We start from the raw sequence: 13,976 nt of genomic DNA on the forward strand, positions 1-13,976 counted from the left end.
CTTTAATCCAATGTTCAAGGAATGTGAATCGTCAAATATGCGATTCGTATATAATTGCCATTTCCTAACATACACAGTTCTGTTCCCAAGCAAAAGTGTTCGCAAAGCGAGTTGTCTGTAATTTTAAAGCGCGAAGAAAAGCAAGGAAAACAAAAGTAGAAAGACCCTACAAAGAACGCATTAGTTTTTCCCGAAAAGAGCCAAATCTGGGCACCGAATTAGGTGAAGTTCAGCTGCAATGTTTAGTTTGCACAAAGATCTTCAAAGCTGTCACTTATAGCCTTCCCATGTGTGGCTGTGGATAAAAAACTAAAACTGCATTTTGCTTTCTTTCCGCCAAGGTGCATTTGGCTCTTTTCGAAACAAAAAAGAAACCTCTTAAACTGACCTCAATATAGCTTCTTTTCATTGCAGCGGACAGTGCAGCAAAGATTAGACAAAAACCTTGGGCTTTGCTATTTTGTTTTTATCCCCAGTTGGACTCTCTAAAAAAAAAAAACACGTGTTGAACTTTGACACGCCGGGAGGCTTATTAGACACCTGTAGTAGCCGCATGACATGTTCACGTATCTTCTGTTACAGTGTTCACACGTCATGGACCGCCACTACTTATATGCACTTAGTCGGTTAACAGCCACCAGCTGCTGTTTTCGACATAGCAAAAAATGTCAAAATCAAAGGCTTTGCCTTTTTTTAAGCATAGAAATTATTTGTACAACACTTGAGAAAGAATGGGGAAGAAAACGCCATTTTTCCCCTTTTTGCAGAGCCCAGTCGCCCTCAAGCGCCCTTCACAAAAAGAAAGAAGAAAAAAACGCGCACAAGCTTGTCGCGAAGACGCTCGCTAAAGACCATTAACTTCTGTGGGGGGCGGTAGGGCGCTGACCCCTGCTTTCCGGCTTTTTCAACTGCTGACAAGAAGGTGGGGTGAGAGGGTATTGTGAGCAGGGGGAGCCGACACACGGGGAAACACACGCGTGGCATTTACTTCACGGGATTTCGGCACTGCGGGGAGATGGCCCATTGCCTCCGACACGTGGAAACCGCTACACGGGGAAGCGTGCTACAGGGAACCCAAGCTCAAGTTTCGCCGCGCGATGGCAGCGCCGCATTCCTGGCATGGTGGCGAAATGTGAAACGATGGGACGTCGCCGGAGCAGACGCTCCGCTAGCTTCCTGTGCACGTGCGGCGACCGAGTTGCGCCTGGCGGTTATTTGGCGATACAAAAACGCTTCCGCTGATGCGAAACGGAGGTACTAAGTAGCATTGTGTCCTGGGTAGCCACAATAGTAGGCGAAGCGCCAAAAGACGAGGCTCACGTGTGGAGCTTTGCAGATTTCATTGGAAGCGTTTCCACAAGACCTGTTTTCCAACCGCATGACAGCATTCTGAGAAGTCTTGCGTTCTTTGTGGAAACGAAAAGGGCTAATTTTCCCCTTCTCCATAAACTCAAAAATGTTCGACAGTTGACAAAGACGTCTTAGAGAGGCATCAAAAGAGTACAATGGTTAACACCATGTATGCGAAGTGAAGGGGGTGGAGAATTATCCTGCTCTTCGCTCCGCGCGTGTCTTGCTTTGCCGATTTTCTGTGCTCTCTCCCTGCTTTGCGAGTGCTCTGAAAGCAACCAAATCAACAGATATCCAGCGTGCGACGTCCGCGATCGACAATTATGTGTGAATGTGCCCTACGACCAAGAAAATATCTAGGAAGGAGGCCTTTTTTTTGTGTGTGTGTGGGAGGGGGGGTGGAAAACATGCTTGGCTGAGCCGCCTTCACAGATTTCCGCAAATTGGCCAATAAATGAACCAACATTATTATTATTCATAACAAAAATATGTTGGAAGTGCAATAAAAAAGCGATCCTAGTTATGGCTCGATTGACACTACTCTCACGGAGCACCCTATTCGCATCACTGGTTTCGTAAATGCAAACCAAATATAAATGAAGCACAACCATTTAGTAAGAACCTAAATAAAGCACGATTGTAGTACAAGCTTGGATTTCACCTTCCTTCCGAGCAAGCGAGCCGGTTACGGTCGCGTGCAGCGCGCGGAGCACGCATGCGCTTTTGAGACTGCTAGCGTTCGTGCCTTTGAAGAAACATCTCATTCGGACTATAGCTTATTCTTCTACTGCAAGATTTGCTTTAGTAACGTTGTAATAATAAAAACAAAACCGTATATAGATCTTATGCTACAGGCCAAAACGATGATCAACAAGCGAGCAGCTTTATTTCAGAGTACTGATAATACTTCCCCAGTTCTTTAACATATTTTAATGTAGCGTGTGCAACAGCAGCCGCGAGGCGGCTGCTCATCGAGAGTCTCGTGCGCGGACTCGAAGTGGTCCCGTAGCGTTCGATGAGAAGAAGCTGAAGTCGGCTGCTGTCACTCGGTGCTCTGGACCTGCTCTCCTGTGCCTGCTAGATCAACCCCCTATTAAATGGCTACGTGACAATATACAATATAGTTACATAGCTGACTTACCTCGAGATAAACTTCCTACGTTTTCGCTAACGTGGGAAACGCATTCACAATCAATATTTACTCATCGCCGTCTGTCGTCTGCTCTACAGTGCAGACGCGAATAAAAATCTTCTCGCCTATAATTACGTTTCCTCCATGGAAATACGCGGCAGGTTGTCCAATCATCAAGACGTAATGCAGGCGGCATGTCGCGATGCGTCTGCGGGGGCGCGTCAGGGCGCGTGCTTGTTCGAGAGAAAGCGCGCGGTGCACGTCGCGAAGGTATGGTGCAGCGAACCGATCCGGCGGCGTCCCAGTGTGTGTTTTTCTGCCACAGATGGCGCTGCCCATCAGGAGCCGCAGCGCCGCCCAACGGTGCTTTGGGAGCCTACACCCACTCCGCCAAGCCATCCTGAAGTAACGCGTTCCTCCGGCGCGTTTGGACACGAAAAATCGAAGATGCTCCGCTTTTCCAGTTTTTTTTTCTTTTTTCTTTTTGCTCAAATAATGGGGGTGTGGTTTCATAGTAACGAAACAGTTGATTTTTATTTGTTTTATTAGTATTTCGCTTTTGTTTTACAGATTGTTTTGGATTATGGCTTCTATATTTTCTTGCTTGTTACTGTCCACTCCTGGTCCGCGAGAGACATATTTTCTCAACGCATCCTGCATATCAATATGCGTCTGAGATCCCTATGTTATACAGTGATTGAAAATTAAGAATATTCATTGAGAGCTACACAAGATACGCGCAATGAAAGAAGCTAATTGAAAAGAATTCTTTCCTGAAGCAACTGCTGCAATTTCGGGTTTTTGTTGTGGCTTGCAGACTAGTAATATGGAGAACTTTTAGTTTTAAGGCGTGAACATGTATCGGAAGTGATTAAAGCAAATTATCTGTCGCACGTACTAAGCCGAGAGATCGCTTGTAGAATAGCCCTGCATATGGAAGGAATGCTGCATAGGTCCAGAAACTTAAGACTTCTGCTTGAAAAGTACCGGGATAAGAAAGTAGAAACGATCATGACGTCATAGGCGTGAACTTCAACCATTTGCATAGCAGGGAACCAAATAAATCTTATTGATAAACATGGAAATAGCAAAGCACACTGGGACAATAAATAATGTTTTAGTAAAACAGCAAACAGTACCGAACATATAAGGTAGCGGCAAGAAATATATAATGCAGTGGGTTTCTGGTCACACGTTGTATATCAATAACGCGCAGCTGCAACAGGAATCCCTCGGGAGCTCTGACCACCTAACAAATTTCCAGACAGTCGATTGCTCGATCCTTTGTGCTCACACATATACGCGTGAGCGGCAGGCTTGCGTCTTTCAAGACAAGAACCGAGTTCAAATCACTGCGATGTACAAGTGACCTTCCTGAGGTGGATGTGCCGCGTCAACAACCGCCGGATAAAACTTTGCTCTCCAAGAGCTAACAGATGGCTATATCTAGGTGAGACGCACTAGCATGGGGAACAGTAGACAACGGGGTCACCGAAAGAATACGATCGACCGCGTTCCTATTCTGCCAAACAATCAATCCTACGGACTTCACTACACGTTGTTCGAACGCTTCACGCTGCCTTCCACTGTGCGACGAAAAAGCTCACGGCGCTAGGCAGTGGAATGTCCAAGCTGCGACGCAGTCCTTAAGGACACGTGTGCGAGACTCGACCTGACCAAAGTTGATACAGTGCGGATCAATATGCCGGCTGTAAAGCCTGTCTTAATTTGGTGGGGATCGAATACGCCACACTCAGTGCGCCACCGAAAGTCTCTTACAGCATGCGGGAGATTCGGTGCAACAAGCGTCTCCCACTTCGCATACCTTTGGCACATATGTCTAGGGGCGCAGAATAGCAGAGCGCTTCGCAGAGATTAGATACTGCTATGGCTATCCCATGCTCCGTCTACAAACATTTCCTCTAACTATGCGAACACGTGCGCCTGTCTTTCCCCTGATCATGCACTACAAACATCTGCCTTCTACTTCCAAGCCAGTATAAAAGTTAAGGCCGCCCAACGTAACCTATGTGATCCACTAACTCGGATACCCAATAGCGCACAACAAAGGGCAGAATGAAGACAAGGCGGAACCCAAATAGGCGCCACCAAGTAGATTGACTTTGCAAGAGGAATACACAAGAATACACAAGAGAGTGTTTGTGTCCTTCTATCTTCGTCCTCGTCCTTCGCGCTGTTATTCCAAAATGTATTACCAACTAGCCGGCACCTCAACGCTTCTCAACGCAAGAAAACACGTGCTAAGCCATGCAGGGTCGTATCATTGGGTGGCTGGATCAATAAACATTCAAGGAACACAGATGTGGGAAAGTTGGCACCTGTGTGCAGTAGGCTTTATCAGAAGTTTCGCGCATATGTTAATTAGCTATAACTTTAGGATGAACAAGATGTCCGAGATTATTGAGTTAATAGTCTATCCCGACATCGGCACGAAGCCGTGTGTGACGCATGCACGTACGCACGCACGCACTTACGCACGTCTGCAGTCGCACAGAGTAAATTGTTCCACGACCTTACACAGTGGTACGATGGAATAGTTAATAATAATTGAAAGAAGGAAATAAAAATTAGGGGGACGCTCAAGCTTCCCTTTAACATTCGACGGGATACAACGCCTTCTCATTCTTCTATCTCTCTATTTCGGTGGACAACCGCAGTTAATTGTAAATTGGTTATAGGAAGGTAAAGGCTGTCACAGATCCCGGTGGGAACCTGGACCGCATCTCCATATTTACTACCACATTCCGAATATTTCAGACAAAACTCGACAATACTCAAGCGAAAACCGGGTTAGCGAGGTGGCTTTTGGACCAAATGAGCTGTAACGCTTCGCATATATACATATTGTCACGTAGTGGTGACGAGGTTGGCGACACAAATGAAGGGGTCGATGATTGCACTAAAGAAACTCTATTTGGGCTGACTTGCGCCCGCAAAATAACTAAGCAACTCGGCGGCGGCGATAGAAACAAACGTGCTCGTCGATCGTCGAACAAAGAATGCTCGTCACACTCGGCAACGCTCAATTTAAAGGCTGCACAGATGAATCTAGATAACGTCGCAAACAGCTACCAGCACGGGCTGGAACATTGTGGAAAGACAAGCGAGTGGCCGGAACCTTCGAGACAGATCTCGGTGCATCTTGCGCTACAACAAAACTGATAAAGGTGTGACTCGCGACATCGAGCATTAACAAACAAAGATTACGGAACTGATACGCGGTGCAGAATCACAGTGATAAGCCTGTATGCGGGCGGCTGTTAAAAAACAACAAATACTGTTTTGAAGGTTTCGCGGCATTACTCCCCCCTTAAAAAAACATCGCCTCGATGTTCAAAACAAAGGAACTTAAACATAAACACTGCAAAGTTTAAACACCACAGATTCTTTAACGCGCGTAATATGGCTTCAGTCGTACAACATGTAGTACAATTTCTGGGTGTGCGCGTCGCCGTTGTGATGCTGATGTTCCGTCGGGAATGACTTCATAGTCCAGTGGTCCGACGCGGCGAAGGATTTTGTACGGCCCAAAGTATCGACGCAACAACTTTTCACTTAATCCGCGACGGCGAATTGGTGTCCAAACCCACACTTGGTCTCCTGGATTGTACTCTGCGTGGCGTCGTCGTAAATTGTATCGTCGGCTGTCGGTGCGCTGTTGGTCTTTAAACGCAGCCGTGCGAGTCGTCGGGCTTCCTCTGCACGCTGCAGGTAGGCGGCGACGTCAAGGTTGTCTTCGCTGGTTACGTGCGGCAGCATTGCGTCGAGCGTCGTTGTGGGCTCTTTGCCGTACACAAGCTTAAACGGGGTCGCTCTGGTCGTCTCCTGGACTGCCGTGTTATACGCGAAGATCACGTACGGCAAGATGGCGTCCCAGGTCTTGTGTTCAGCGTCGACGTACATAGCGATCATGTCCGCGATCGTTTTGTTCAGGCGCTCCGTAAGGCCATTGGTCTGGGGATGGTACGCAGTTGTTCGTCGATGGCTTGTGTGACTGTATTCCAGGATGGCTTGCGTAAACTCTGCCGTAAACGCCGTTCCCCTGTCCGTGATGAGCCCTTCTGGGGCGGCGTGTCGCAAGATAATTTGTTCGACAAGAAATTTGGCGACTTCTGCCGCGGTACCATTTGGTAGTGCTCTTGCTTCGGCGTAACGGGTAAGGTAGTCAGTGGCCACGATGATCCACTTGTTACCCATAGACGAAGATGGAAAGGGGCCGAGGAGATCCATTCCAATTTGTTGAAAGGGCACGATTGGGGGCGGAATCGGGTTTAGTAGTCCTGCTGGGCCCGCTTGCACAAAACAATCTTAAGACTGTCTTAGCTAAGTCCAGACTTAACTGGAGTCTAAAGAATAGGCCACTAGCATGGCCGCTTAAGACTAGATTCAAGACTGGGCTTCAGTCCTGACTTGAATAAGTCGCTTGTATGATTACGACTCTAGTGCTGTCTTGGTTAAGACACAAGGACGCCAGGTGTCTAAGTAGAGAAATTAGGGAAATACAGGGATGCGCTGGTACTGTCCCTGCTGTAAGATGTACACATTCCGTCAATTTTGCGTTGTGTAAAATCCGTGCCATTGCTTTTTGCGGCTTAAGATTGTGTTACGAGGAAAAATGCCCCAAGTGGTTGCTGAGGCCGTTCTGGGAAGCCACTCTGGTGAACATGAACCCGAAGCGTTCGACGTTCGGAACACGAGCCGTCTTAAATAAGCTTGGTCTTTCTAAAGACACCATTTAAGTCTGGACTTAGCTCGGACTTTATCGTGCAAGCCGGCCCTGATCTGTTCGGCGGCGTCTTGCGTCGTTGGCACTCACGACACGTCTTCACATAGTGGGCAACTTCGGCAGGCAGTCGCGGCCAGTAATACTTCTCCTTGATTCGACGCAATGTGCGTGCAAATCCGAGGTGGCCTGCTGTGGGCTCATCGTGCAACGCCTGCAGAATTTCTTGCCGAAGGGTTTTAGGCACTACGAGAAGCTGCGCGGTCTTGTTAGGTGCGAAGTTCTTCTTCACGAGGAGGCCATTGTTTAACGTGAAGGATGATAAATGTCGCCTGAACACACCAGGAGGGGAAGCGGTCTTTCCTTCCAAGTAATCGGCTAGCGCTTTCAGCTCAGGGTCTGATCGCTGTTCTGCGAAACTGCTGGCGCTTACCGGTCCCAAAAAGGCGTCGTCGTCATCGTCCTTCGGGGGAGGATCGACCGGAGCGCGGGATAAGCAGTCTGCGTCGGAATGCTTCCGGCCCGACTTATAGACTACAGTCATGTCAAATTCTTGAAGTCGTAGGCTCCATCTGGCAAGGCGGCCGGAAGGATCTTTCAAATTAGCCAGCCAGCAGAGCGCGTGATGGTCGCTTACCACCTTGAATGGTCGGCCGTATAGGTATGGACGAAACTTAGAAGTGGCCCAGATGATTGCAAGGCACTCCTTCTCGGTCGTGGAGTAATTGACTTCGGCTTTTGTGAGGGATCTGCTAGCGTAGGCGATTACTTTCTCCTGTCCGGCACTCTTCTGGACAAGAACGGCTCCTAGGCCCACACTGCTCGCGTCGGTGTGAATTTCGGTCTCGGCGTTTTCATCAAAGTGGCCAAGTACAGGAGGGTATTGCAGGCGTCGCTTAAGTTCGTCGAAGGCTTCTTCTTGCGGCGCTTCCCATTTAAAAGGTACGTCAGCCTTTGTAAGCTGCGTCAACGGTTCGGCGATCCGCGAAAAGTTTCTGACAAATCGTCGATAATAAGCACACAGCCCAAGGAATCGGCGCACAGCTTTCTTGTCGGCAGGCGGTGGGAATTGTGCGATTGCAGCTGTCTTCTCCGGGTCTGGGCGAATACCGTCCTTGCTAACGATGTGACCTAGGAACCGGAGTTCTTCGTAGGCGAAGTGACACTTCTCTGCTTTTAGCGTTAGTCCCGATGACTTGATGGCTTCCATCACTGTCTGTAGTCGTTTTAGGTGGTCTTCAAAGTTTGACGAGAAGACAACAACGTCGTCCAAATATACCAAACAAATTTGCCATTTCAAGCCTGCCAGGACTGTGTCCATTACTCGTTGAAACGTGGCTGGTGCGGAGCAGAGGCCAAATGGCATCACCTTGAACTCATAAAGGCCGTCCGGTGGGATGAATGCGGTCTTTTCGCGATCTCTTTCGTCGACCTCAATTTGCCAATATCCGCTCTTCAGGTCCATCGATGAGAAGTACCTTGCATATCAGAGCCGGTCGAGAGTGTCGTCGATGCGGGGAAGCGGGTAGACATCCTTCTTCGTTATGCTATTCAAGCGGCGGTAATCAACGCAGAAGCGAAGTGTGCTGTCTTTCTTCTTGACCAAAACGACTGGTGCCGCCCAGGGGCTGTTCGAGGGCTGGATTACGTCATCACGTAGCATTTCCTCAACTTGATCGCGAATGGCCTGGCGTTCTCGCGGCGATACACGATAAGGGCTTTGGCGCAGAGGTCGGGCGTGTTCGTCCGTTATAATGCGGTGCTTGGCCAGTGGTGTTTGTCGTACCTTCGATGATGACGAGAAGCACTCCCCGTAGCTTCGAAGAAGACTAAGAATCTGGTCTTTCCTGCTGTGGGTCAATGCCGGGTTGATGTCAAATTTGGGCTGACGGAATTGGTCCGGTGAGTCTTCCAGCGTTTGGTCGTGGAGAGCGAATACATCTTTGAGGTCGGCTAATTCGTCGAGAAAAGCGATCGTCGTGCCCTTGTTGAGATGCCGGTATTCTTCGGTGAAGTTTGTTACCAGCACCTGAGTTTGACCTCTCCGGAATTTCGCGATGCCTCTTGCGATACCGACACCTCGTTCTAAGAGCAATTGGATATTTCCTTCGACGATGCCTTCAGCGGTTTCGATGTTTGCGCTACCTACGCAGACTGCGATGCTTGATCGGGGCGGGACGGTCAATTCTTCATCGAGGACGTTTAGAGCGATGTGTTGCATCGACGTCGTCGTAGCAGGAATGGCTTTGTCTGCAGAGAGCTTGATGAGCTTGGATCGCAGGTCGATGATAGCCCCATGTTCATTTAGGAAGTCCATGCCTAAAATCACGTCGCGGGAGCACTGCTGCAAGACCACGAAGCTGGTGGGGTAAGTACGCCCATTTACGGTTATTCTTGCAGTGCATCGTCGCGATGGAGTAATCAGGTTGCCACCTGCGGTTCGAATCAGCGGGCCATCCCATGCGGTGGTAACTTTTCTGAGCTGATAAGCTAACGGTCCACTAATGACTGAATAGTCAGCTCCGGTGTCTACTAGGGCAATGACTCTGCGACCGTCGATATCAACTTCAAGGTCACTTGTTCGCGTCCTCGCATTGCACGTGGGCCTTAGTGTCCGATCTCGGCTCCGTCGTTTCTTCAGGTAATGGCCGGGGCATACCGTAGTTACTGCGCTGGTTGGCGTGGTCTGCTTGCAGTATGGTCGTGATGTCGTCGATGACGTCGTGTGGAGCGGCGGTGAAATGGCTGCGTCGTCGTTAGTGGTCGTCGGCGGCGGAGGATGTTCGTCTTTTCGTCGTTGAGCAACCTCACCTCCAAAGGTTGCTCTGTTTAGTTTCCCCTGCGCGGGCTTGGGGACCTTCCGCGCATACTCTCATCATAGGTACGGCCTGGCGACGCAAAGCGGGCCCTGTACGGCGATGGAGACCTGAATCGACGGATTGGTGGCGCAATCTCACCGCTACGCAGATAGTTGTCAATTTCTTGTGGTCGTTCACCTGGGCGTGGTCGTGGAGCGTCGACTGCAAATCAGCGGAGACCGATTCGTCGGTACGAGCAGTGGCGCTGAATGTGGCCGGCCTCACCGCAGTGGAAGCATAATGGCCGGTTGTTTGCAGTCCTCCAGGCGTCGCACTTTCTGGGGTTTGGGGGTCGTTGGTAGGCTTGGCGGGCGGGGGCCAAGGGGCGGTTTTCAGGAACAGGACGGTTGCGGTGAGGGCTCGGAAAGTCATCACGTCGGGGCGGAGGGCGACGTAATGCACCAGCGTAGTTCATCGCTGTTGCCTCGTGTGCTGGAACAGTCGCAGCCGTTGCTTGAGGAACGCCCAGCGCCTGCTGGACTTCTTCACGGACGACGTCCGCGAGCGTCGCCACCTGCGATTGTTGCGATGATGGCATCAGTCGGCGGAGCTCCTCTCGCACGATCTCCCGGATGAGTTCCCGAAGGTTCTCTCCGCTTGTAGATGCGCTGGGGTAGTGGATTGAGCAGTCCGGCTGAAGTGGTCGCTCGTAGTGGCGCGTTCGGGTGGCCAACGTCTTCTCAATAGTAGACGCCTCCGTTTCAAATTCCGCCACAGTTCTTGGCGGATTTCGCACAAGACCCGCAAAGAGCAACTCTTTAACGCCTCGCAATAGAAGTTTGACTTGCTCACCTTCGGTCATATTAGGGTCGGCGCGGCGAAAGAGGCGCTTCATCTCCTCAACATACGCCAAGACAGGCTCGTTAGGGAGTTGAAGTCTTGACTGAAGGAGGGCCTGGGCTCTTTCCTTTCGGACGGCGCTTGAAAAGGCAGTCAGAAACGCTTCCTTGAAAATCTCCCAATCCTTCATAGCTGCCTCATGATTTTCGAACCAAACTCGGGCATGTCCTTGAAGAACAAAGTAGACTTGCCTGAGTTTCGCGGCATCGTTCCAGCCATTGAATTCTGCAACACGGTAGAAAAGGTCCATCCAGTCTTCTGCATCTTCGTCCGGTCGTCCATGGAAGCAGGGGGGCTCACGGGGTTAAACGAAAACAACCGGTGCTGTAGGCTGGGCCATTGTCAGCGTCGATGTCTTCCGAAATCGAATGGGGTCAGGTAGCAGACCGTGCTCTGGCTGTAGGCCTTGCAGTCGGCGGCTGGCTCGGTGACCTGTAGGCTGGTCTTCCTGGGCGACAGGAACACGGCTTGGGTCTTCGCTTGAAGGATAAAAGGCAGCACCTCCACCAGATGTCACGTAGTGGTGACAAGGTTGGCGACACAAATGAAGGGGTCGATGATTGCACTAAAGAAACTCTTTATCTGGGCTGACTTGCGCCCGCAAAATAACTAAGCAACTCGGCGGCGGCGATAGAAACAAACGTGCTCGTCGATCGTCGAACAAAGAATGCTCGTCACACTCGGCAACGCTCAATTTAAAGGCTGCACAGAAGAATCTAGATAACGTCGCAAACAGCTACCAGCACGGGCTGGAACATTGTGGAAAGACAAGCGAGTGGCCGGAACCTTTGAGACAGATCTCGGTGCGTCTTGCGCTACAACAAAACTGATAAAGGTGTGACTCGCGACATCGAGCAGTAACAAACAAAGATTACGGAACTGATACGCGGTCCAGAATCAGAGTGATAAGCCTGTATGCCGGCGGCTGTTAAAAAACAACAAATACTGTTTTGAAGGTTTCGCGGCAATATATGCTGCACTCTCGATAAACGAAACTCGGGTATATTACCGACATGAGGATAAATTGAACAGCTTGAGACAAATATTTGCCCGCCTCAGTTGAAACACAGGGATTAGGAATGCTATATTCCTGATATATCAATATGCCGAGGCCGACTGTCTTTATCCAGAACACAAATGTGGTCGTGATAGTTTCCAAATAAAAATGAAAGGCACGCAAAGAGCCGATCGCCCGGATGATTCGCCTGTCGAACGTAACTTCCTGCGAACACAAGCATTGTGCAAGAAGTAACCTTTGGTTCTTTTGAGAAAATTCAAAGGGATTGCGTTTTGACAATCCCGCGCAACATCACGAGGATCGATCGGCTCCTGCACCAGTGGCGGTCTACATTGTGTTAAATTCTTCAACGTCAGCCTCACACGCAGAAATATGGTATCAAATGCCAGAATATATATAAAGTGCCTCGAATCCCCTTTTCCACAGCCGCGTATTCACTGCTGCTATAATATATCATTAAATGACATTGTGCATATCAAAGTAAAGTCTCCTGCAATACAGCAGGTTTCCCCTCTACGTTCCATGAGGCAGTCGGCTTAGCAGGAGAAAAGTGGAAAATTCGTATCATTGAAGCAGCTATTTTAATGCAACATTGAATTATACCGCGTGCATGATATATATTGACACTATATCATTTGAGCCTACTGATAGAATTATACATTGCGCAACAGAAGGTGAAATTAACTGTTGTTTATACATATTTTGAAATAAAGCTTTAACCGCGCGCTAACTGAGCTGCGGCGGGTATGGTACACTCTGTAGTTGATCGCGATTTGTCATGAACTTATGCTTGAATTTGTGAACTGGTAGGCGCTGATTGTCTGTTTGAAGCATACTTAGTATTGTGCCTAAGATTTGCGCGGTAAACTGCTATTAGCCTAGGAATGTAATTGTTCATTTTTTATGGTTAAATGGTAACCTCTGAATTTATACAACCTCATCATAAAGTTAACCTATAACATAACCCTAAGCAAACCCACCGTAAACCGAAGAGATCAGGGTCTTTTAAGGTTTATATGTTAACCGTCAATTACTTTCGCCAGTGCCCTCGAAGCCTATCAATCCTAAACTCCCTTAAATTCGTTTCGCAGCCTTCGTGAGTTTACCTTTCGTACGGGGTCAAGAAAAGAGGCGGTGAGCTTTTATGAGCTTTCATCCGGATCCGGTGCACTTTGCGCTGCGACCTTCTACTGCTTTTCATTCATCCCTAGAACAAATGGACAAAATATATTTTTGTCAGAAACTTGCAGCAGTTATGTCGTTCAATCGGTATTTACCAGCTTGAGCTCGAGATTTTTCGGTCAACAGTATCTCTTGCTGGGCTAGTTGGTGTGACATTGCGTTAAACCAAAGGAAATACAGCGCTAAATTTTAGACGAACCACACAGAAAGACGGACGGGACAGGCGCTAACTCCAACTAAGTTTATTGAAAGATTCATGTGCACATATATAACCCGAAGGCAGTGAACGCTTGCGCATGTCCCTAAAGTAAGAAGGAAAAAAACCATTCAGAAAAAACACCCTTAGGTAAAAACCTTCTCATAATCTCGTATTTTTTAACAATCTGTGTTCACTTTCGCGTAAAGATACAGAAGTCGTGCTGACACACTTACCCCCCCCCCCCCCCCCTCTCTTTGATAAAAAAGGCTTCTGCGAGCTCGCGAGCTAATCTGTCTTTACTTCTGGTTAGAATTTTAATCTCTCCAAATCGTGGTTCACAGATTTTTTTATTTTCATTAAGGCAAGAGCGGCAATGGGCGGGTAGGTTTTGGAACGAGTCTGATGCGTTCCCTAAAGACCTGTTATGCTCGCCGGCACGCTCGTTAACGCAGCGTCCGGTCTGACCGACGTACACCTTGCCACACGTAAGGGGGATCTCGTAGACCACTCCCGTGGCACACTTTACGTAGGGCTTCGAGTGTTTCTTTCCACACCCAGATGTTGTTTGAGCCCTACTAGTAACCTTGGGGCACATCTTGGCCAATCTGCGGGGGCGGAGAAGAGCATGGCGACTCCGTACTTGCTGCCAACTC

The sequence above is a fragment of the Amblyomma maculatum genome, chromosome 1 (assembly GCF_055883805.1).
Source record: "Amblyomma maculatum isolate TAMU_Amacu chromosome 1, ASM5588380v1, whole genome shotgun sequence".
Lineage (NCBI taxonomy): Eukaryota > Metazoa > Arthropoda > Arachnida > Ixodida > Ixodidae > Amblyomma > Amblyomma maculatum.